General features: G+C 45.5%; 1 long non-coding RNA gene across 1 annotated transcript in view; it reads left to right on the top strand.

Annotated features, from left to right (window-relative positions):
- The window catches only part of LOC144767294 (uncharacterized), a 238596-nt gene that overhangs the window by 169569 nt on the left and 42662 nt on the right, over positions 1–26365 (top strand). The window contains exon 2 of the long non-coding RNA XR_013598137.1: positions 8655–8758. This is a non-coding gene — a long non-coding RNA (uncharacterized LOC144767294). The remainder of the gene's footprint in view (positions 1–8654; positions 8759–26365) is intronic.

Genomic DNA, 26365 nt, shown 5'->3' with positions numbered 1-26365 from the left:
GCTTTGAACTCATTGCAATACCGCGCAAATTGACTCGGTTGGAGTGTGCACTTTCGTTGCCTAAAGAACCCCCCGGAGGAATTATTAAACATCTAACGAACGGACAAAAGGTCCTTTACACAGTGCTCCCTTTTTGAACAACCGGCTTTACGTCCATCGTGTCAACAGACCAGGAACGATTCATCTCGCTATCAAATTAAATCATCTCTTCTAATTGAAATACAACGGACGCACCAGTCAGAGGTGGCCCACCCAACATATCTGGCCTGACACACCTCAACAAAATGTTTGCGGTGCTCTTTCCCCCCCCCCCTGCCCTCCTCCAGCCCCCACCTATGTCCTGAAGAAGACCCACAGCAGAGGTTGTGAATTTCCCGTATTGCGCCAGGGTCGAAACGTCGACTACTCGGTTTACCTAGCCCAGGGGCTGCGGCTGCATAGGGTTCAAGTGTCGTCGGGAAACCTCGTTGACGAACCAGGAGCCTGAAGTAAGAGTTGCTGGCAGGCGACCAGTGAAGATGTTCCGGGCTGATCCAAGGACTGGACCAGTTGAAGAAGAGTACCTGTAAGCAGAGGGGACCAAGTTCTGAATCACTAGCCAGTGATTAGGTGGGCACCAGGATGGCACCGGACGAGGTCACTCAGCCAGGCGAAGAGGTGACACTGGATTCTGCTGCTGCACGGACCAGGGCTCTGATGTCGACCAGGCTGGAGATCTGCGAGCTGTCCCACGTCGGATGTCTGCTGCTGGCGATGCTGGATCCGTTGAAGGAGGCAGCAAGCCTTGGCTAAGGCAAGCCCACGTGGTGACACAAAAATGACGTCTGGAGTGGACCAGGAGGGTCAGAGGAAGTTCCCCTTCAAGAGGAGACAAGGGCCAGTCTAGAGGAGCTAGACCAGCGGTGAAACAAACGTAGGACGTCGTCTGGAGGGTCACTAGCCACCGGGCAAGTGACCGGACAACGTGGCAAGCAATACAGAAGCAAAAGGGCCCCACGCAGATCTGGTGGATGCTGGGGGGCTGGACTTCGGTGCTCGTGCTGCTTGGGGTTGGGGCTTCTCTTACCCCAGTGCACCCACTCGAGGGTCCCTCGGTGGTCGTGCTGGTTCAGTGTCGTGCTGGTTCTGATGGTCGCCGGGTCCTCTGGTCTCGTCGCACCCACGGTTCTCAGCTGTGCTGTAGAGTCAGGTTGAGGTCAGAGAGGGCAGGGAGTCCGGGTCTCGTCGTGCTGGTCAGTCTGGTTCCGGAGGAAGGACGTCTTAGCAAACCGCAAGATACTTAGTTGGTGCCTGCTGCTGCAGGGTGACTACTCCTTAGTCACAAGGGAGAAATCTTGAGAAGAAGTCTTGAGTTCCTTTCGTAGAAAGTAGTTTCAGGATTCAAAGATGATCTGCTTTGGAAGGGGGCCTGCTCCTACCTTTATCCTGAGAAAAGGGGCTGGCTCGCGACTAGGTCCTGCCCATGGGTGGGACCAGGAAGGGGGGTGGTTACACCCCTCTCCCCTGCCGGACTTTCCCCAGCTCAGGGGCTGGTGTGCCCCTGGAACTGGTTCACCGGCCTATGCACAGTGAGCACCGGGGTGCCACTTGCAGTCACCTTCCTCTATAGCCCTGCCTACCTGGGATACACATAACCCTGTCTGGGATGGTGCTAGCACCGCCCCTGACAGGAAACCCATTGTCCAAGCCTCCCGCGCTGGAAGGACTCCCAGCAGCAGGAGGGCAGACTTGTGTCTCGGTGGCAGCATCCATTTTGTGGAGCTGAGGCTGTGTTTAACTTTAACCGGGGTTACAGCTACCAACATGTCTTCTCCCTCTAGAGGGGTGAATGCTACCCCCGTCGCCAGAACTGGCGAGGGGGTAGTATTCCAAAGCGTATGACACCTTACACGACATGTTTAGATGATGTCAGACCAAAGTTACCATAACCGCGAGGATTATAAGGCACTTAAGAGTATATGGTCTGACGCTATCATGGAAACGGCTAAGGGATAGATCCCGAAAGCCGCAGACAGGCTCAGCTCATGCCAGAGCACCATCTCACACGATTCCAAGCACTCTGCCTTCAGGATTGTTAAGGCCTGCCATAGGAGTGACTGATAGGAGATCTGTGTGCCCATTCTAGGTTTTAGATATAGGTATACTATATCTAAAGCAAGGGGTGATTACACCACCTTGCCCCAGCTGTCAAGCAGCCAGTTGTGTCAGTTTTGGATGGCCAGCCAGGGGTGGCATAAGGCATGCTTCAGCCCCTGGTAGGCCCTGGGTACACCTGTGCCCTGGATACCTAAGGTATACTGTACAGGGACTAATAAGGTGACTCAGTATCCAATCAGATATGTACCTAGGGTACATGGAATCCATTTTAACAGAGAGAGCAGTGGGCCTGGGGTCCTGAATAGCAGGGCCCCAGGTCAACTAAGTCAGAAAACCAGCAAAACACCAGGCAAAAAGTTGGGGGCAACCATAGTCAGGGATCTACCTTCCTACATAACCCCCCCCCAAACGAAAGGAGATAAGGCTATCCTTGACCAGGTAAGCCTATATTGCCTAAGTGGCCATATAAGGAAGTACCAGCACTGGCATGGTTACCCCCTATCTCATGGTCCACTAAGCAATCCCTCACCCTGAGGGTGTCTGAGGGTCTCCACCATAGGGAATCTCTACCTGTGGTGTGTTTTGGCAAAGTAAAAGGCTGGTGCTGAGATGGAGTACTGAAGTGAGGCTCCACTACTTTTGGGCTCAGCTTCCTCCAATCATTATCCACCATAGAGGCCTTTCTTTCCAAGACTGAGTTGTGTTGAGCTCTCAGGGTCAACCTCTGGCTACCTAAAGCTGGAGGTTGGGTCCCTCTGTTTGGCTTACTGGAGGGACAGGTCAGGTTTGGGGCCCTGAGGTCCCAGGTTTGGCTGTGCCCCACAGTGTCCATCTGGGGGAGGTCCCTAGCTAATTTTAAGGGGGATCCCTCATGAGTTTGCTTTATTTTCACTTGGCTAGGACTACTAGCGTCAGTGCCCTTAATCTGCTGATTGGGGAATTCTTTTGGACAGGGGGCCCTTTGGGGTCCACCACTGGCCTCCCTGGCCTCTACAGCCCCGGGCTGACTGAGGCAGGGTAGAGAGGGGCAGGTTACCTGCTCCAGACTGGGTCCCACCTTGGAAGGGTCCACTGACATCAGGGGTTCTGCCAGGCTAGGCCTGACTACCTCTGGGGCAGTTTCTTCACAAGGGGTCAGATCAGTTCCCTGAGGAGGCTGATCCTTTCCTAAAGTCTGGTGGGAGGGAGATTTCTCTTCCTCCTCAATGCTCTCTGTCTGAGTGGAGTGATCCATAGTTTCAGGCTTCACAACACTATTATCTGTCTGAGTTTGAGCTGTGGCCATCACAACTCTCCCAACCTTTTCAGGAGGGGACTCAGTTTGGGTATGGGCTGTTACCATCACAGCCTTGCCAACCTGTTCTGGGAAGGAATTTGTCTGAGATTGGGCTGTGACTGGCACATCCCTCCTGACCTGCTCAGGGAGGACATCTTGGACTGGGGCTGTGGCTATCACTGCCCCACTAACCTTACCATGGAGGTTTACCATTTTGAAATGGGTTTCTTGCTCTACCTCAGCCCAGGCTGAGATTTCTAAATCATTCCCCAGTAGGCAATCTACAGGCAAGTTTGATGACACTGCCACTCTCTTGGGGCCAGTGACACCTCCCCAGCTGAGATTTACCACTGCCATGGGATGATCTCTCTGCACTCCATCAATATTGGTCACCTGGTATGTGGCTCCAGGTAAAAGTTGCCTTGAGGCGACTAGGCTCTCAGTCCCCATGGTGATGCTAGCCCCTGTATCTCTATAGGCCTCAACTTTTATACCATTGATGAGGGGCTCCTGTCTGTACTTGCTCAAAGTGTTGGGACAAGCAGTGAAGTTGGCAAACCCCATGCCATTTTCACAAACAAGAGTATCTAAGTCAGGGGACCTGGTTAGGCCAGAGTCCCCAGGAACTCCCAAAGTAAATGCACCCAAATTCTTGGGGGCACTCCCACCACCTGGGGGATTACTACTAGTAGTAACAGGGGGCTTGGGAATGTTACTTGGGGGTATGTTCTCCTTATTGGGGTTCTTTGGGCAACTGCTGTCAGTTTTTCAATGACCCACCTGCTTGCAGGTCTGGCAATAAGGTTTCTTCTGGGTATTAGAAGGATTCTGGGACCCACCCCCTCAGAGGATTTTTGGGGCCCTGATGTGGTTTGATCTGTAGATTTATTCCCACCCTTCTCTTGAGGCTTGGTTGATTCCTTCTTCTGGTCACCACCTTGGTTCTTAGGCCTAATCCTGGTTCTGACCCATTTGTCTGCCCTCTTACCCAATTCTTGTGGAGATTTCAGATCAGAGTCTACCAGGTGCTGGTGTAATAACTGGTTCTGACAATTATTTAAGACTTGCTCTCTCATAATAAGATTATACAATCCTGTGAAGTCAGTAACTTTACTACCCAGTAGCCAGCCTTCCAAAGCCTTAGTGACACAATCAACAAAGTCAGCCCAATCCTGAGACTGAATTTTCTGGGTGTCCCTGAACAGCAACCTGTACTGCTCAGTGGTTAAGCCAAACCCATCAATCAGTGTATTCTTCAGGACTTGGTAATTGTTAGCATCCTCAACTCTAGTAGTGAGGAGCTTATCTCTACCTTTGCCTTCAAAGGAGAGCCACAGTATAGCTGCCCACTGACTCTGGGGGATGCACTGGACAGTGCAGGCCCTCTCCTAAGCAGCCATCCATTTGTGGATGTCATCCCCTTGTTTAGAGGGGGGCACTATCTTACTCAGGTGTTTAGTATCTAAACTCCGTTCTTTATCTCTTGGGATATTGCTGCCACCAATGGGGACTACCCCACTCATCTGCTGCTCTCTAGCAAAGGCAAGCTTCTCTTTGGCCAGGGGAAGTTATTACCTTTCAATCATTAGATTAGCCTGTTTCATCCTTGCTTCATGTTCTCTTCTCTGAGGGGAAGTCAATCTCCTCTGGGGAGAGATCCTTCTCCTCTGAGAAGAGGCATTAGAGTGCAGAGATCTATTGGAGTCCCTAGAAAGAGATCTATCTCTTCTAACTCCAAGGTTAGGCCTCATTAGGGTCAGTACTGGGGGTCCCCCAGATCCTTCCCTATGTAGGTCTAAGTTGGCCTTAGTAAGTCTGCTGACTAGCTCAGGCCTGTTGTCTGCCTCATCCCCAGAGAGTTCCTCTTCTTCCTCCTCCTCAACTGCATTTTCAGTGTCAAGGAGGTCTAGATCACCAAGGGTACCCTCTAAGGCTGGCATATTCCCATCTGTATGAGAAGCTTTCCTAGCATCATATGTCTCTAAGAGACCTAACAGAAAGGGAGTGGTGGGGTTAGACCCCTGTTTCAATTTCCTGGAGGTACACAATTGTCTCAACTCCTGGAAACTGAGAGCTGCATATCTTGAGATGACCTGTGGAGGGTCATTAGCCACTAGGGGAGTCTCTGAAGACTCTCCATGGGTAGACATGCTTCTAGTGTGGTGTAAGTGATGCACCTACCTACACTATGGGTTTACCTACTGATCCCTTGCTAGAGTTGTAGTTTAGGGTGTGCTAAGCCCTAACACACTACAACAGCTGGTTCAGTAGAACTCAGAGTATTCTAAGTTAAGTTATATGTACCTATGTACCTATGTGATCTTCCAAATGATATTCTTAGGATACGTGTGTTGTAAAACAACAGCAAGCTCAAATCCCAACCGCTGCTCACCAATGTGAGAAGTTGGCCTGATATGCAGTGCTCACTATTCTAGTGATCACTATGTATCATTCCAAACGACCCTTATTGATGATTGGTTGTAAGTCAACCTGATAGACCAGCTATCCTAGTAGCATGGACAAGAGCAGTCTTTAGGCTAAACTCTAGAGGGCGTGTTAAGCCAGCTGTTTTACCACCACATTTACCCTTTGAACACCAAGTGAAAGGACACCACACAAGTTGTTATGAAAAATAAAGTATATTAATTTATAACAAGACTACCCTGAACTCTTTATGAGTCAGGGAGCTAAGCACAATACAAAACTCTTAAAGAAATACTGAAAGTCGCACAATTTACACAAATGCCCGAGGGGCACGAAAAACCATATATTACAAAAGTGGAATGCGAATTACTAGTAGGTAAGTAACTATTCTCAGAGGCTTTGGGATCGCTAGGACTAGACTACTGAACCTTTAGATTACAAGCAGGAGGCCTAGGGAGATCGGGTGCAGAGTGTGCACTCTCACGCGGGATGCGGAACAAAGTCTATGGAGGCTAGTAAATGCAAAAGTTAGTGTTCTCGGGCGAACCCGACTAGGTAGGTCAAAAACGAAAGTGGATGTAGACACTTAGAGAATGGATCTACGCTGGAGCACCGTGGTACTCGGTTTACCTAGCCCAGGGGCTGCGGCTGCATAGGGTTCAAGTGTCGTCGGGAAACCTCGTTGACGAACCAGTAGCCTGAAGTAAGAGTTGCTGGCAGGCGACCAGTGAAGATGTTCCGGGCTGATCCAAGGACTGGACCAGTTGAAGAAGAGTACCTGTAAGCAGAGGGGACCAAGTTCTGAATCACTAGCCAGTGATTAGGTGGGCACCAGGATGGCACCGGACGAGGTCACTCAGCCAGGCGAAGAGGTGACACTGGATTCTGCTGCTGCACGGACCAGGGCGCTGATGTCGACCAGGCTGGAGGTCTGCGAGCTGTCCCACATCGGATGTCTGCTGCTGGCGATGCTGGATCTGTTGAAGGAGGCAACAAGCCTTAGCTAAGGCAAGCCCACGTGGTGACACAAAAATGGCGTCAGGAGTGGACCAGGAGGGTCCGAGGAAGTTCCCCTTCAAGAGGAGACAAGGGCCAGTCTAGAGGAGCTAGACCAGCGGTGAAACAAACGTAGGACGTCGTCTGGAGGGTCACTAGCCACCGGGCAAGTGACCGGACAACGTGGCAAGCAACACAGAAGCAAAAGGGCCCCACGCAGATCTGGTGGATGCTGGGGGCTGGACTTCGGTGCTCGTGCTGCTTGGGGTTGGGGCTTCTCTTACCCCAGTGCACCCACTCGAGGGTCCTTCGGTGGTCGTGCTGGTTCAGTGTCGTGCTGGTTCTGATGGTCGCCGGGTCCTCTGGTCTCGTCGCACCCACGGTTCTCAGCTGTGCTGTAGAGGCAGGTTGAGGTCAGAGAGGGCAGGGAGTCCGGGTCTCGTCGTGCTGGTCAGTCTGGTTCCGGAGGAAGGACATCTTAGCAAACCGCAGGATACTTAGTTGGTGCCTGCTGCTGCAGGGTGACTACTCCTTAGTCACAAGGGAGAAATCTTGAGAAGAAGTCTTGAGTTCCTTTCGTAGAAAGTAGTTTCAGGATTCAAAGATGATCTGCTTTGGAAGGGGGCCTGCTCCTACCTTTATCCTGAGAAAGGGGGCTGGCACGCGACTAGGTCCTGCCCATGGGTGGGACCAGGAAGGGGGGTGGTTACACCCCTCTCCCCTGCCGGACTTTTGCCCAGCTCAGGGGCTGGTGTGCCCCTGGAACTGGTTCACCGGCCTATGCACAGTGAGCACCGGGGTGCCACTTGCAGTCACCTTCCTCTATAGCCCTGCCTACCTGGGATACACATAACCCTGTCTGGGATGGTGCTAGCACAGCCCCTGACAGGAAACCCATTGTCCAAGCCTCCTGCGCTGGAAGGACTCCCAGCAGCAGGAGGGCAGACTTGTGTCTCGGTGGCAGCATCCATTTTGTGGAGCTGAGGCTGTGTTTAACTTTAACCGGGGTTACAGCTACCAACATGTCTTCTCCCTCTAGAGGGGTGGAATGCTACCCCCGTCACCAGAACTGGCGAGGGGGTAGTATTCCAAAGCGCATGACACCTTACACGACATGTTTAGATAATGTCAGACCAAAGTTACCATAACCGCGAGGATTATAAGGCACTTAAGAGTATATGGTCTGACGCTATCATGGAAACGGCTAAGGGATAGATCTCGAAAGCCGCAGACAGGCTCAGCTCATGCCAGACCAGGCCGAATCTCAAAGGTAACCAGAGATGAAAATTTAACTTTACAACTATTGGAATTCTTAAAGGACATTTACCTCTAGCAAATGACATTTGTGAATAGCGAAAGACAAACAATAAGATATCTAGGCTCATCATGCCTTTGTGATTTGAGAACATTACATGTATTCCATCAACAGTTTCAGAACTGGGAACTCAATCCTGGAATCGAGTGCCACAAGTCAAATATAACAATGATGAACAAGAGGTGAGATTCAAATGTCAGGAGTATTGAGAATGTGTCCTGTGTCCAAATTATAATGTTCTTTCAATACATGAAATTGTCTAATCAACCCAACTGGTTATATTTGTCAACATTGGACGGCATGTTTTTGTCCATAAACAAAACACAAAAGTGGACCTTACTTTAGGAATTGTGATGTCAATTTGATAGACGTTGCTTCTAAGCAGTGGGGACATTATAAGTTGAATGTGGGATCACTCATGATATTTAGTGCCACACACTTCTGCAATGGTAGTACCCACACTGCTTGTGCTTATCCTGTGTGCCTGAAATTCAGTGCATCATATGTGGCTAAAATGTAAAGTTGCAAACACACTTATTATTGTAGGTCCAATGATGTCAACCCAGATTCCAGTACCCCCATTGACTTCTGCTACCAGGTTGGCTGTGACATCTGGTCAGGGACTACACACTGGGCAGGTGTGGGCCATGGTAAGTAATAGTCTAGTCAAATTAGTTCAAAAAATGGGCTAACCTAGAACTAATTGCAATACAATTTCTGTGAGTGGATTCTTATTGAAATTTTTCCGTAGAAAACGATGGTGAAAAGTCTACCACTCTATCATGAGGCGTTAATCCAATATGGCGGATTTTTCAAAATGGCTGCCCATTATTTGAGATATAGGGTATAACTGTTTATACACCCATGTGTGGTATCATTTTATATGTTTTTAGGGACGGGTAAGTCAAAAATAACATCAAAAAGAGTTTCTGATGACTATAACATAAAATTGGGATTAATACAAGAAACAACAATAATTATATGTTAATGCAGATTTTCCACAGTTTTAATGTAAAGAAAATCATGATTTTATTAAAAAAGGCACAGAGGCTAATATTATGCCATATCCTTTATTGCTGCCCAAACACAGCAGCAACACAAGATCATAGAATTCGAATATACTATACATTCTAGAACTTAGAACATGTATAAAGCCAAATATCAAGCAGCCATCTTCCTCTTTTGTGACTGCGAAAATAACATGTCCATAAATCACCAACGTTTTCTTTCTCTTCTTCAAACTTGAACCTCAGTTCCTCCTCTTGAACTTGAACCTTTTCTCCATCACCTTCTTCATTCAACCTTCAAAAGAAACCCAAAAAATTAATTACAGGGCGGGCATTGCGTAGGGATAATATTAGCCTCCGTGCCTTTTTTAATTAAATCATGATTTTCTTTACATTAAAACTGTGGAAAATCTGCATTTTATGTCAAAGGCCCAGAGGCCAACATTATGCATGTTCAAAGTTCTTATAAAAAAATTCCCAACACGTTTTCCACAGGCTTAAAGTATAATTTTCTAAATGTACAATCATTTGACCAATCAGCAGCTTTTAAAATTCCGCTCAAACTGAAACCCTTCATAAACGCTTTACTAGCCATAGCTCCCCTTACTGAATGTGAACCAAAACACTGATATCCACCCCTGCCTTTGACATCACATTTCTTATCCATCTAGCCAAAGTAGGAGTAGATACTGCCTTATATGGCTTAACATAAGAAATCAACAATTGTTTACAATCTCCCTTTCTCAATCCAGAAGTTCTCTTCTCATACTCCTTCAAACATTTAACCACACACAAAAAACTCTCACCTTTCAGATATGGATAAAAAATTGTTTTAGACATAGTCTTCGTTCTTCTTCTTAATTCAAAACACACAACCTCCGGCTGATAAAATCTAGAATTCACATCCAATGCTCTAATATCCGACACCCTTCTAAAAGAAACCAGACACAAGAGCATAGACATTTTCCATGTCAACAATTTTAAATCCAAACCTGCATTTAATCCCCAACTCTCCAGTTCTTTTAACACCAAAGAAACATCCCAAAGTGAATCATATTTTGCCTTTGGAGGAAGAACTACTCTCACACTCTTAACTAACCTCCTCAATAAGACATGTTGACCAACCGGAATCCCATCCACCAAAACATGACCTGCAGAAATAGCTGATCTATTCAAATTTACAGAATTATAAGCCAAACCACTACAAAACAAGCCTGACAAATAATTTGCAACCTCTACCACAGGTGCTGAAACGGGATCCAAACCCTTCTCAATACACCAACCATTCCATCTTCTCCAAGCAGATCCATATACCCTAGATGTTCCTTTAGACCATGACTTTGACACGAGTTCCTCAGCCTCCTTTGATAAACCCTGCATTTGCCAAACTCTCCTGAAATTAGCCATGCCATCAACCTTAACTGTCCTGAGGTCACCAAATCGTGAACGTTCCCTTGAACATCCATCAAAATTTCTCTGCAATTCGGTATTATTACAGGATCTTCTATCAACAAATTCATCACATCCGGAAGCCAAACCTGTGTTTTCCAATAAGGCGTTACTAGGACTGTGGAGAAGTGTGGCTCACTGGTTAGAGGAGGCAGACCCTGAAGCAGAGGTCAGACCCGGGACCAGGGTTCAATTCCCGACGCGGCAGGGTCTTGAGCCCCAATATCGTTTCGGTGCCTACTCGAGTCACGGGTTCACACTCTGCAACTCTGGGCATTAGCTTGCTTAATCTCCACTACGGCCCCCCTGCGGCGGGATGCCTGGCTTTCACCTTGGGGATGCCCAGTATGGGTATCTCACAGGGAAAAGCCAGGACGGGTTCCCAAGGCAAGCGCCGAGATGCCTACGGGTAATCAAGCGCTATATAAGAACACTTAATAATAATAATAATAATAATAGGACTACCTCCACTCCCTCTCTCCTGACCTTGTTCAGAACTCTCTGAATCATAGAAAAGGGGGGAAACGCATAACCTCTTCCTTCCTTCCAACTCTGAAGAAAAGCATCCACCCCTCTCGCTTCTGGATCTGGTTTCCAACTGTAAAACTCCCTCATCTGAGTGCTCAGCCTGTCTGCAAACAAATCCACACTCAACGGAGCCCACATCTTCTCTAGGCTCAAAAACACTTCCCTCTTCAGTCTTCAACTGCTGGCATCCCTCAGGTACCTTGAACACCAATCCGCTTCTACGTTGCTCAATCCTGGTATATATTGTGCCTGAACCATTATTTCCTTTTCTAAACAAAACTTCCAGAAGTCCTTTGCCAATTCCGCCAATCCCTTTGACCGAGGACCACCCATCTTGTTCACATAACGAACTGCTGACAGATTGTCCATCTTTAGAAGCACACAACCTTTCACCTTGTCTTTCACAAAACTCTTTATCGCAAACGACCCGGCTAGTAACTCCAAACAATTTATATGCATTAGACCGTCCTCCTTTGACCATTGACCCCCTGTCACAATTTCTCCACATCTCGCTCCCCAACCGTGCAGACTCACATCTGATTCTATTTCCATCTCCGGCATCATCCCAAATATTGCCAGTCCATTCCAGGCCTCCAGGCTCATCAACCACCATTCTAACTCCTCCTTCGACTCTTGATTCATGACTACCTTCTGAGAATACCTCACATCCCTCCTTAAATAATGAGCTTTTAATTGCGATTCTCCTATTAACATGCCTAGAGAATCTAGATTTCATTAAAGACACGGAGGCTCACATTATGCAATGACTTTTAATTGCAGATCCAAGCCAGTCGCATCACAATACAAAGGTTCCAATAAGAACACTGAGATAAAGTAATACACAAAACATAGCAACCATCAGCCTCTTTTAAATCAGGCGAAAAAAGATGCAGTAGATTCCAGAAGATTCGAAATAAAAGACAAACGAGAATGAAGAAGACAACCAGTCGGCTTCTCGGTGATGAAACATCCAAAGTAGCTTAAGTAGAAGGATTACCTGAAAGAAAGGAGACAATGAAAATTGTATCCAAAATAAAAAGGCAATCATAAACAAACAAATCCTGAAAATGAATTGAACAACCATAAATAACATTTCAATATAAATATAAAATACATTATATTCAAGTGACACTCAGAATATAAATATTACATCCAGAACCAAACAGGGAACGGGATGGGCGGGATAATGTGAGCCTCCGTGTCTTTAATGAAATCTAGATTCTCTAGGCATGTTAATAGGAGAATCGCAATTTCATTACAAGAACGGAGGCTACATTATGCATGTTGGTAGCCCTGTAAAACTACATTAGACATGTGTTCAATAGGTTTACAATAATGTCTTGCAAAGGTATTAGCGTTAGACCAGTCAGCAGCTTTAAGGATATCATCCAACTTACCTCCGGACCAAAGAGACTTACTTGCCATGGCACCTCTAACAGAATGAGCTTGAAATTTGGATATATCAATACCAGCTAGAGACATAGCAGATTTAACCCATCTGGCAATCGAGGTGGAGGAAATAGCCTTATGAGGTTTAACAAAATAAATGAGAAGCTGATTCTCATTAAGCGGTCGAAGGTTAAACATTGTCACATCTTAAGCTTTCATACTTTCAACTATACAAAGTTTCGGACAAGGGTCGAAACGAGGATAGAAGATTGAGTCAGACATGGTTTTGGTTCTTCTATAGACCTCAAATTTTACTCCAAACAAATTATAGGACCTATTAGAGATCTCCAGAGCTTTAACATCAGAAACTCTACGACAGGCGATACGGCAAAGAAGAGTTGCGAGTTTAATAGATAGAAACTTTCTGTTCAAAAACAAATTATCGGGCCAGGAAGTGAAGAGATCTAGAATCAAATTCACATCCCAGAGTGTATCATATTTCGGTTTCGGGGGTCTTTTAATACGGATACACTTCATAACTCTACAAACAATTTCGTTTTTCCCGACCGTTTTGCCGTTAACGAGAATATGACCCGCAGAGATTGCGGATCTATAACAATTGATTGATCTATAACTCAATCCCCTGTCAAAGAGTTCAGCTAAATAATTTACTACGTCAACGATAGATGCCTAAATGGGATCCAAATCCCTCTCCATGCACAAACGAAACCAAGATTTCCAGATATTGTTGTATTTGTAATGGGTTCCCGGAGCCCAAGACTCTCTGAGGAGAGTAGAAGCCGATGTCGAAAGTCCTGAGACTTCGTTAAATCTCCTGACACTCTCCAAGCAAGAAGGTTCAAACGCCAGGATAGGATCAGAGGGTGAGGATCTCCATGTACGTCTGTAAGGAGATCCTCTAGAGAAGGAATCAGAAAGGGAAGATCGTAAGTTAGCTCCAGAACTGTGGGGAACCACGCTTGTGGCGGCCAGAAGGGAGTTATGAGGACTAGAGAGCATCGCTCTTGCCTCACTTTCTGCAAGACTCTCTGGATCATTGCAAATGGGGGAAAGGCACATGCACTGATCCCTGACCAAGATTGGAGAAATGCGTTCACTGCTAGAGCACCGGGATCGGGCATCCAGCTGAAGTAAAGCTCTAGTTGAGAGGTGAGACGGCTCGCAAAGAGGTCTATTTCGAATGCACTCCAGCAAGAATTTAGTGAGTCGAAGACAGCGACGTTGAGTTTCCAATCGCTGAAGTCCGAAAGGAATCTGGAATTCCGATCGGCAGATACGTTCGATTTGCCTGGGTAGTATTCTGCTTGGAGGGAAATCTTGTGTTCTAAGCAGAACATCCAGAGTCTCCTTGCTAGGTTGGAAAGGTCGGCAGATTTCGTACCTCCCAACTGATTGATGTAGGCCACTGCCGAAACATTGTCCATTTTCAGAATAACCGATCTCCCTTGAATTGAGTGCTTGAAACTCATAAGGGCGTATAGGCCAGCAGTAAGTTCTAGGAAATTGATGTGGTGAGATGACTCCTCCTGAGACCAAACACCACCCGTATTCTGGTCTAGGAAACAAGCACCCCAACCATGAAGGGAAGCGTCTGATTCCAGCACAAAATCCGGTTCTGACCCGAAAATTGCTTTGCCATTCCAAGCCTCCAGGTTTTCCAACCAGCAGTTCAGTTCTGCTTTGGCCTCCAAATCTAGGGTGATTCGGTCTTCGTACCGAAGTCCGGACCTCAGCGCCCTTCCTTTTATCCTTTGCAAAGCCCGATAATTCAGAGGGCCTGGGAAGATCGCTTGAATGGAGAAAGATAAGAGACCTAGAAGTCTTGCCAGTTCCCTTAGGGGAATGTCTTCCTGTCTTAAAACGTGACGGATCTCTTTCTTGTTCTTCGAGATCTTTGAAGGCGGTAAAAGGAGAAGACACTTGGAAGTATCCAGAGTGAAACCCAGAAACTCCAGTGATTTTGAGGGGGTTAGAATAGACTTCTCTTTGTTGACAATGAAACCTGGACTTTCCAACAGATTCATAACTGAATTCAGGTCGAGGCGAATCTGATGCAGATCTTGGGACATTATCAGGATGTCGTTGAGGTAAATAATAAGTTGTACGCCTTGTTCTCTTAGGAAGGAGGCTACTGCTCTCATTAGCTTGGTAAAACACCAAGGCGCGGACAAAAGCCCGAAGGGGAGCGCTTTGAACTGATAAAGATGTTTTTTCCATAGGAATTGTAGGTAAGGTTGATGTATTTCCGCCATCGGGATCGTGAAGTAGGCGTCCTTTAAATCCAGTTTGACTAACCAGTCTGCTTTTTGAAGAAGGTCTCTCAGGAGATGTATTCCTTCCATTTTGAAGTGCCTGTAAACAAGAAATTTGTTGAGGCCCTTCAAATTTATAACCGGTCTCCAACCTTTTCCTTTTTTCTCCACAAGGAATAACGAGCTTACAAAGGTTAGAGAGTCCAAGGGAACTTCTATTATTGCTCCTTTCTGGAGCATAGAGGAGATTTATTCCTCTACTATTTTTGCTTTCTCTAATGAGATAGGAATATCCTTTGGTAGGGAAGTTTGAAACGTAGTTTGAACGAAATCTATCATAAAGCCTGTCACTGTGGATAGAACCCAAGGGTCTTGAGTTATTTCCTCCCATTTTTTCAAAAAAAGTCTCAGCCTGCCTCCCACCTTTGGAGGGATAGAAAGAGAAAGTAAATGAGGGGGACTTACTTGGAGGGTTTGACGAGAATGAAGCTCGTGATCTTGCTCCTCTTGTTCGATTTCCTCTTCCACGGTTGGAGGTGTTGTAGTAATTATTTTGATATGCGCCTCTTCCGAAGGGGCGTGATCTCTGGTAGGGCCTCTGGTTAAAGCGGCCAGAAGAAAGGCCCCTTCTCCCGGCCCTTCCAAAAACATTATTGTTGAATACTCTCTTTATATTCTTCTGGGCGTTATCAAGCGCTGTAAAGGTCGAAACGTACTTTCCCAATGATTTTAAAAGCTCTTCACCAAAAAGCAGTCCTTTTGGATTTGAAGAAGGCTCCTTCTCAGCCATATCCCAGAGTTTAGGGTCAAGTTTATAAAGGATGAGCCTACGCCTTCCTGCGTTAATGCTTGTATTAGCATTACCTAGGAGAATGAGGACTCTTTGATCCATCCCCACCTTAAATCTATATTAAGGGGTGTACCTTTAAGGTAACATTCTTCTGCGGAGTCAAGAATTCTGCTAAGTGGTCCAAGCACATCCAGTAGGTGATCTTGGCACCCTTTAAAAGCTTTTTCTAGGCCTTTTCTAGGATCCCGTCCAAGTCTAAACAGATACTTAATCAATTCCGGATCCATATTAGGGGCATAACATTCTTTTTCATCTATTGAGAGTCTTGAACACTCTGCCCTTAAAATATTCCTTGTCTCTCTATCAAGAGGGAAGCAAATCAATTTTTTAATAAATTTAGAGACATGTTCCTGTGGAGACCATTGCGAGGAACGAGGATGTTTTATATTAAGAGTGGAGAACATCTCCTCTCCCAGGGGGTTTACACTACTGTCCTTCGAGGAAGAAGGAGTTTCGTCCTCCTCATCAAAAATTCCTACATCCCCATCATCTAAATCCAGAACGTATTCGTCTGGATCCATATTATCATCATCATCATCATTATTATCCGAGCCCTCTGGGAAGTCTTGAGCACTTTGAGATAGTGAGCCGCTAAGGGCATCCAAGGTATTTGGGCCGCGAAGGGCACCCGATTGTTGTGTGTCATAAGAGACAACTGTATTAGTTGAGGTGCGAAGACCTTCCAAATATTTTGTGGTGTTAAGACCACCAATAATAAAAGAGGTGCTAGGACCTCCCGTGCTCTCATTGGTCTCGGAAATAGTGTGGTTAGTCTTCTTTGTACGTTTAATCCCAACTTTCTCATGAGTAATCACATCAGACACATCTTCCTGAGAGGGAAGTGGTCTTTTATAGTGTACAAACTGAGCAAAGATCTCTCGCATACAGGTTTTCATTTCTTTTTTAATCATAATGCGAAAATCTTCCTTATTAAAATTAGGAAGTGTTGCATTGTTCATATCTGACTCTGAGTCATTTTCCATCTTGCCCCCTTTTTTTTTTTTTATATAAATAGAATTTCCAATTAATCACCCCCTTTTTTTTATTTATTTATATAAATGATATCTTTTTTAAGGGCATATATGGCTGAAAAAGAAGTCAAATGTATAAAATGTGGAGTTTATGCAGCAGTAAGAGCGTAAAAGTAGAATAGGGTAGTTATTTCCTAATATTTCGAGTTATTTCTTAATATTTCGATGGATACAATGACGAATCGATAATCCTCCTGCGAAACGCGGTCAAAACAGCTGATTTCCAACTGTCGGTGAGTGAGGAAAGTTCCTAGGCGGGACACTCACGAAACGTGACGCTCGCCAAGGAACTTTCCTCTAATGCGCGTTCTGCTATCTACGCGATCGGAGATCACAGAGAGGAGGAAATGCGCTCAGTCTATCGTTTCCAGCAGCGGCGCTGGGATCAATTACCCTGGCAAGTACAGTGCTAAAATCAATTATTCAGGGGCAGCGCTTCACTCGAGGAACAGCGCGAGGAGCTCAGCGCTCATTTTTTCATATAGGCGCCGAGGTTAACTACAGCGTAAGGCACTCAACGCACGTTTCTTTTTTAATTTTTTTATTTTTAAATGTTTAACACAAGCGCTAGGGGTAACAGCGCGAGGAGTCCAAAAAAGCTCCTACAAGTTCAAAAACCGCGCAAGGTTCAGGGGAAAAAACAGCAAAAAACAGCAATAATGAGCATAAAGAACAAAGAACCTGAAGGTTAAGGCACACATTTACCATCTAACTGTAGGGAAAAGGCGTATTAAAGACAACCTGAAAAACAGAGGTTATACAAGAGAGGGAGAGGATGATCTCCATACATTGCAGATCATGGGGAGGGGAGGAGGGAGGAGGTGGGAATAAAGCCACCCTTCATGCAAACCCCCAAATACAACTCTATATAGTTACCAAAACACAATATTAATGAAAGTATGGAGAGAAGATAGTAAGCTACTTATCTGCTTGGAGCCGCATTTAAAAGAGGCTGATGGTTGCTATGTTTTGTGTATTACTTTATCTCAGTGTTCTTATTGGAACCTTTGTATTGTGATGCGACTGGCTTGGATCTGCAATTAAAAGTCATTGCATAATGTAGCCTCCGTTCTTGTAATGAAATCTCTGTCACGCCCGATAATGTAGGGGAGCAGGAAAAATTGCTTGTATTGAAGAAGACAGCAGACCCAACAGACGTGCCAACTGTCTCAAGGTAATCCATTCTGCCGACCTCACTCTCTTCACCTCCTTCCTTATCTTCCTCACCTTCTCCATAGGCAACTTCAACACACATTCCAATGTCAGTATCTGGAAACCTAAAAACTTCATCTCCTGTTTCGGATCCACACAAGATTTCTCCTTGTTTACAACAAAACCCAAATCCTCTATTACCTTTACAGCAAACTCCGTTTGCTCCCTTGCTAAACTCCTTCCTTCCGCCATTATCAAAATGTCGTCCAGAAATATTATCAAATGAATCCCCCTAGATCTTAACCATGCCGCAATTGGTCTCATTACGTTTGTGAAACACCACGGGGCTGATGTCAAACCGAAAGGTAGGCTTTTGAACCTCCATCGCTTCCCCAACCATCTGAATTGAAGTAAATCTCTCTGACTCTGACACACCGAAATTGTCAAATATGCATCTTTTAGATCGTCAACCAATCTCCCTTTCTCAACAAATGCCTCAACATATGTATTCCCTCCATTTTGAAGTGGTTGTAAACCACCCAATCGTTCAATTCTTTTAAGTTTATCACTGGCCTCATCTTTTTGTCCTTCTTTTCCACAAGAAATAAATTGCTCAGAAAGCAACCTGGTACCTCTTCTGCCAACTCTATTGCTCCTTTCTTTTCTAACTCCATTACCTCCTTGCTCACCAAATCTTCCATTTCTTTCGAAAACCGCAACAGTTTTGGAATTCTCTCTTGTAGTGGAGTACCGATAAAATCTATCCTGTACCCCACAACAGTCTCCAACACTCATGGATCTTGTGTTATCTCTTGCCACCGGGAAACAAATTGGGCTAGTCTGCCGCCCAACCTTATTCCCATAGATAAAGGGCCTAGTAAACATCTTACCTGAGACTCCTCTCGGTCTCCTATCCGATCTTGGACCTCTTCCTCTTCCTCTTTGAGGAAAGAGACCTCCCTGATCGGTTCTTGTAGACCAATATCCTATTCCATAATTTGATCCATATCCTGAATCATATCCTGCTCCATAGGGTCTATTACCTCTTCCAAAACCACTTCTGGTAACTCCATATCCTCGGCCGGGGAACCGACCTCTTGTTCTCCCAGCCGACCCAAAAACTCTTCTTATATCTTTCTGGGCCTTTTGTAACGAATTAAAAGTACCTACATACTTCGCCATGTCTTTGACGAAATCATCTCCGAACAGAAGACCATTGCTCTGTTCCCACAATTCTTTACTTGCTAAATCCGCAAGTTTTGGATCGATTTTGAATAATATGCTTTTTCGTCTTTCAAGACATAAAGCTGCATTTGTATTGCCAAGCAAACAAATCGCCCTTTGCACCCACTGGCGCATCTCTCCAACATCAATCCCAGTATTATTACTGTGAGCCTCCTCACACAGATCAAATATCTTGGTCAAAGGACCCAGGATATCTAACAACCTATCCTGACATCCCTTTAACCCTTTGTCCAAACCTCTCCTAGGATCCTTACCACCTTTATTATTTATAAAGGTCAACATTTTTTAATCAAGTTCAGGTGTAAAAGCCACCTTACTATTAAGGGTAGGTCTCGGACATTCTGATCTTAACTTTGTCCTTACTTCCTTCAGGATTTCCCTCCTAATCCAACATTTGATATATTTCGCAACGTGATCCATTGGGGACCACTGTGGCGAGAGAGGGTGTTGGATAAGCAAAGGATCGAACATAAGTTCTCCTTGTGGATCCACAAAATACTCCATTTCTAACTTGATTTCCCCCTCATCAATCTTCCTTCTCTTAACCTGAACCTCCTCAACATCAGAATCCTATAAATTAGAACTGCAGGTAAGTTCCACATCACCGCTTCTAGAACTTGTATCACAAGCCACAGTACTGTGTCCCTTTTTCTGCGCCTTTATTGCGCTTCCTTTGGCCTTTATAGCCTTCTTCTTCTGAACTTTATGTTCTTTTCCTCTTTACTGTTTTCCTTTAACAATATTTTTCTTCTTTTCCTTTCTTTTTGATACCTCCCTCGAAGTACCTGCTACTTCCTCCACTTCTTCTGTGGTGAAAAATCCATCTTCCTCACCAGACCTCTGTCTAATCTCTCCCTCTTTAACTCTCTTTCCCATAGTGCTTTCTATTCTTTTTTCTATTGAAGCACTTAATTCTCCAGACATCTTTTCCATATATGTTTTCATTTTCTCTTCTATACCACCTTCAATATTCTCCACCTTATATACCTTCTTATTTTAAAACCTAATTCCAATATTTAATTACCTTAATCACCTTTAATCTTTTATTCCTTTATGAACTGCCAAAGTAAATAACTCTCAAGACTTTCCCTGACTGTCAACCACTAACCGATGCTCCTCAAACAACTTCTCAACCTTCGTCTGACTGAAACTGACCGCTTTCAGTCAGACGATAAAATTTCCCCAAAACATGGCCGCCCACATTCTCACATTATTGCCAAGACGCTTTGAAATTATCCAAGATGGCTGCCGCATGTTGCGTTAGTACGGCGGTCCATCCTGGACATCAGCCTTCAAAATTATTCACTCGCGCTCCATTCTCCCGGACGCGCATGAATAGAACCTGCCACGCGAAGCGACCCGACTCACGCTCTAACCGCTCGAGTCAACGCGCCTCTCCTCAACTGTCACCACCGAGCATATTAACCAAATTTAACCCGCTACGAAGGTAAAAACATTTCTTTAGCCAACTTAAATTTATCCGCTATTTTCACAAAGTAGTCATTACTCACACGCTAATAAGCGCAACCATCAATTAAAAAATATCACTTATATAAAATACCTCTTTACTTCTCCTCTTCGACCAAGCCAACATCCATACCACTTTGATTCTTCCTTTTCAAAAGTAGTCTTACCCTTAATTAATATATTTTTCATCAAACATATACCAATATATCTTATGTCAGCTCAAAATAAAAATGGTACTTATCTTGTGTTAGAGCAGCAACAAAAGAGGAAGATGGCTGCTTGACATTTGGCTTTATACATGTTCTAAGTTCTAGAATGTACGGTATATTCTAATTCTATGATGTTGTGTTGCTGCTGTGTTTGGGCAGTAATAAAGGATATGGCATAATAATAGCCTCCGGGCCTTTGACCTAAAATATGCCAAACATAGTTTTGATATTATTTTTTATTTACATTTTTTTAACATCATTTGAAAAGGATAAACAAATTTCAACTAGATAATATAGCACTTCTCAATATGACACTGACAAATGAAAATTGTTAAAGAGATAAATTCAAACAGCACTCCTTAGTATAAGAATAGTATGATTTCAATCATCGTCCATGTCCACTTCCATGAAAAGTACCATGGCCATCTATTGTAATATTATTGTGATCAATATTATCAGCTGCATATTGAACGAATTTCGGAGGACTTTCAGAAGGTTCCACAAGGACAGGTATAGTATTTCCTCTTTCTGCTGCAGCTGAACGTTCAAAGCGAAGAACTTCTGAATAGGAGCTGCAGAATCCCATATGATTTACTGCTTCCACTACAAATCTCAAGCTTGTGTTGTCGTGTAATTGAACTGCCAGCCCTAACTGCAACGGTGCAACTAAGACTCGTGGGCGCACAGCTTGCATAATTGCATGTCCTATAGAAGCTACTTTTGTCTCTCTGGTGGTTTTATCAGTAACAAAAACTGATAATAAGAGCCTTAACGAATCAGGAATATAGCTGACATTATAGTTAACACTACTCATGTTTTCAATGGGTGGATATATTTCTGGTTCTACATGGATGTCTTTTATATCATTTTTTATTATTTCAGCAGCTGCCAAAAGGAGATTGTTTCGATCCTCTTCAACATCTTCGTGGTTATGACTGTGGTACTCTTGCAATACATGAGCAGCTGTACTTTTAAAAGAAAAGACATCAGCAGTCCCTGCAACTGTTCCTATGAAGATTTCATCTTCAAAATGCTCTTTGAGTTTTTGTTTCATATACTTCGAACTGTATGGTTCGCTATCTTCTGGCAGTAATTTTCGCATTTTATTAACAAGTTCTTTAACAGTAGTTTGTTCTTCATCATTTTCCTCCATGTATTTAACTACTTAAAGAAAAGTTTCCTGGTGAACTGAATCCTCTGGTCGACCTGAAGATAGTTTGTTCTTCATCATTTTCCTCCATGTATTTAACTACTTAAAGAAAAGTTTCCTGGTGAACTGAATCCTCTGGTCGACCTGAAGATATTAAAGTGTTATCAGTGAACTGCCCGGGAATGAATTTTCCAGTATAAAAATTGATGTAACACTGTTTGTGGTAGCATGCATCTACAGCATGTAAATCAGACACATTTTGGATACGTCTCTTAACTTTGTCTGCCATTCATCATTGCGTTCATTGCATTTTTGTAAAACTGATGATTTGAATTCTGACCCTGTTCACAGGGCCGGTCGCTCCACGCACCGCGCAGCCCCCCCGTGAGTGTGCCCGAGTTACCCCCGCTGCTGCCTTGAGTCCGCCCTGCTGCTGAGTATTGTGCCTTTTGTATTTGTATTTGTATTGTATTTTGTGCCCTGTGACTGTTTTTGCCTTGGTGTCTATTGTATTTCTCCTCGCCGCCCTATGCTACTGTTTTCCCGCTCTGTGCACCCCCCCGCTCCCCACTCCCCCGCCGCTGCTCCCCTGCGGCCCGCCCCCTTTGTCTTCTGTACCCAGCCCCCTTCCTATTCGCCGCCCCGCTCCCGCCTCCCAGCTGCTCCTCCCTCCCACTTGGCCATTTATGGCAGAGACCACGCGTATGCGCAGCGACCACGCGCAGCAGGCGCGCCAATTGCGCGCCTATGGCGCGCCAAAGGCAAGCCCGTCTGCGCCCATCTGCGCCTGGACCGCGCCCAGCGCCAGGACCTCTGGCCCGCAACAACACCATCCCACCCGACTGATCTACAATGCCGCCACCCTCCTCGCTCTCAACACCAGACGGAACCCCGCCTGTCACCGAGCCACCCTGAAACGCACCCACGGACCCTTCACCTGCCAAGCCTGCAAATTCACCTGCCTCCGGACCTGCTCAGCACCCGCAACGCCAAGCACCGGCAACAACCACCTCAGGTGCATCCTGCTCAACACCCGCTTCATCCACAGGCATGCCGTCGAGCTCTGGAACTGTAGTGTAGTTCCTATATTCCCAATAGGCTCTGCGCATTGGAATAACATAAACGAAAGTTTAGACGTAGGACTTAGGTCGACTAGGTCTCTATTGAATATGTTAGACTTAATTATGAATGCCAGCTAGCTCAGAGGTCACTAGAAACTTTCTCGAGTAAACAGGAAGGTGTTAACTTTCCTGAATAGACAAGAAGGGATTAGTTTCTGACAACCGCATAAACATGACAACTTTGCTCCCTCCAGAATAAGGAGTATATCTCCAGAGTCGCAGAAACAATAGATAACTATTTCACTCAGTCAATCGTGCATACTTAGTTTCACCAGAAGCGCAGAGAAATAGAGAGACAGGCGTTTTTAATGAAAGTGGTTATTTATCACCTTCCATGCGGTGCAGATTTACTCCCGGTGCTGGGCCCCAATCTAAATGGGTGTGGTCATGACGGAACGGTTCGAAGGGGTTAATGAACAGTCTTCTTTCTCATGCAAGAGAAGTGAGTTGCCACAATTGCAATACTTGTCATAAAGTAAAGTGCGTACAGTAAAAGGAGTATTATAAAATAATACTGTAAAATCATGGTATGGTTTCTAAGCCATACGGTATCTAAAATAGATCAAATATATACATAGATAAAACCATGACTAAACGTACTCAACTGGTGCTTCTAAGATACGCCTACCCCGGTGTACCTAACCCAAGCCTAGTACGTGGGAAGAAGTAAGTGAGCTGCAGTTTAAGTTAAGATAGTTTTTGCCAAGAATCTGAATCAAGAATTCTCTAAGGATCTAATCAGCTCCGTACCTTGGTTATAGAATGAAGGAGGTCTTGTATCTCTCTCAGGACTCGATCTCCCAGCAACCCGCAAGGGTGACTGGAAACACTGGAGCTGGATTACTCGGCAAGAGAAAAGACAGCGTCTCTCTCAGTGTGTCAATGGGAGGGTCGGCTTCCTTCGGCACTTGCCACAGCAGGGCATCGGGCAAGTAGATAGCTGATCTGCACCAAACCACCGTGTGTTTTGCTAGGGCAGCTGCTGGTATATTTATACCTGGAAGGTGCCGAGTTTGACGTAAGGTTGGACATAAGACGTCACTAAGAACTTGCAGTTCTTTTAGGACTCCAGGAGTTCTTGGACAAATCAAAACAAAAGCAGGGGGAATTCCCGGGCTGCTGGAGGCTTGGTTTGTTTTAAGAACGCGTTGTACTTTCTAGGAGTCTATGGGAGTAGCCTTGCCGTATTTGGACTGCATTGGCTATGACTTAATATGGATATGATTCTTATGCCTTTATAAGGATATGATTTGTTATAACCACATAAGGGCATAAATCGGGAATATTTAAATAGGGTCCTAGATACGTTCACAACACCCACTCCACGTATAATGTCCATCATTACTAAATACTAAGCCATTCTAAACATATGAATATGCATGTGTTTTCCATCCCACCCCAAAATACATAAAATGCACTTGAAATGGTATATACACGAAAAATGAGTAATATGCTGTACGTTTTCAAGCAGTAGTATCATTCAGATAATGCATATATAGTACGTTCAAATATTGGCTGAATGAATCACGAAAATTACATTCATGAAATGGCTCTTAATACAGAAGAGAAGGTCGAGACCATTTAATGTTTTTTTTTTTGTAAACGGTTTTTATTGCAGAATCAAATGTACATCTCACATTAGACGTTATGGGACCTGTTTTTGCAGAACCATCGCACTCTTGTCTCCATACACTTGCATTTTACACGGCCATTCAGCCCACATCCCGGAGGCTGGGCGGCATCGTTAGTGTTCGTGGTGCATCATTACATTGTCCAATAAGTATGGTCTCTACATGGGGTATATCAATGTCTGCTTATTTAGTTTCTTCCCCAGCTCCCCTCTACCACTAGGTCTTAGTGGGTAAGTGTCGACTATGTAAAACCAATAAACTTCAATAAACTACCCCCCCCATCCCCCCAAGTGTCATTGCCTACGCCTAGCGCCGTGAGTAATATAATAAAAGATAAGACAACAAACTCGTCTATGTGGTGGTTGTTTGAAGCGTCTCATTGTTCAAGGGGTGTGTGTGTGTCTGGCGAGGGATTCGGCCCCGTGGCTAGCCCAGTATGGATCTCGGGTTCTTCGCACTCCCTCACCTCCTCCTCCTCCACTGAGCTATCGCGCAGTGCCTGCACCAGTATCTCCCAAGCCATTGCTGCCTCCTGGGCTCGCTTGTCTGGGCCGCGGCGGGCCAGTAGGTATCTGATCGTGCACTCAGCCGCCGCCCATTTAACAAATTCGTTCAACCACCGCCGGTGTGTCGGCCCCGTTTTTGACTTCCATCCCTTGGTTAGTTCTCTCTTAGCCAAAAGCAGACCCTTGTCAATGAATTTGCTCGTTATTTTATTTTTGGGCGTATGTGGGAACCAGTGTAATATACTGACCCCTTTATCATAGTGCAAATCCCTGTCCGTCACTTCATTTAACGTGTCGCCTATCTCCCTCCAATAGTCCTGCAGGTGAGGGCAGTCTCTCAGCATATGCACTAGATCCACTCCTATCGCTTTGCATCTGGAGCACGCCGCGTCTTCAACTCCGAAATATTTCGCGATCTTACTCGGGGTGAGGTAAGCCCTGTGGAGAACGTAGAGGTGAATCAGTTGAAAACGCGCATTCCTTGTGCCCTTTCTAGCCCTCCGCACCAGTTGGGACCACGTGGTGTCAGGGATTTCCGTCTGGAGGTCGGTTTCCCACTTGGCCTTCAGTGCCGCCAGCGGCTGTAGGATCGCATTCAGCAATCTCGAATAGAGGCACGTCACCGCTTTAAAGGTGCCCGCCGACATCATGGTATACTGGCACACCTGCATAGTCGGTGGCTCATTCAACCCCTCCCCCCAGTGCGCCTGAACAGCTCTCACCACTGCCGCATGCAGCAAATAGTCCCCCCTCGGGAGGTCGTAGCGCTCCTGGAGAGTCTGATACGGGGTTAACACACCGTCTTCGTATAGATCCCCCACCATCTGCAGCCCCGCTTCTTCCCATATCTGTAGCCTCGACCAGTTTCCGCCGTGCGGTAATGCTGTCACCATGCCCAGTGGGAATTCGGGCGCATATGGATGCTGGATTCCTGCCCTTTTTAGCGATCGATTCCAGCATAGCCGGAACGTCCGTTCTTCCTGGGACAGATCCCTGAGTGCTATCTGTTGCTGCAGGGCAATGTAAGCCAGTACATGACGAGGGGTGCCATTGTCCCGTTCCTGTTCCGGCCCTCGGTAAGCCCTCGCAATTTCCTGTGTAAAGGACTGCAGTTGGGCAGCCAGATAATAGAGCTCGAAATCTGGGACTGCTAGGCCTCCCTCATCCTTAGGTCGGATTAGCGTAGCTAACGCAATCCTGCGCCTGCCCTTTCCCCATAAAAAGGATATAATCGTTGATCTCAGTTTCC

The sequence above is a fragment of the Lissotriton helveticus genome, chromosome 7, assembly GCF_964261635.1.
Source record: "Lissotriton helveticus chromosome 7, aLisHel1.1, whole genome shotgun sequence".
NCBI lineage: Eukaryota > Metazoa > Chordata > Amphibia > Caudata > Salamandridae > Lissotriton > Lissotriton helveticus.
The sequence above is the reverse complement of the archived record's forward strand: the minus strand, read 5'-3'. Positions and strand labels throughout refer to the sequence as shown.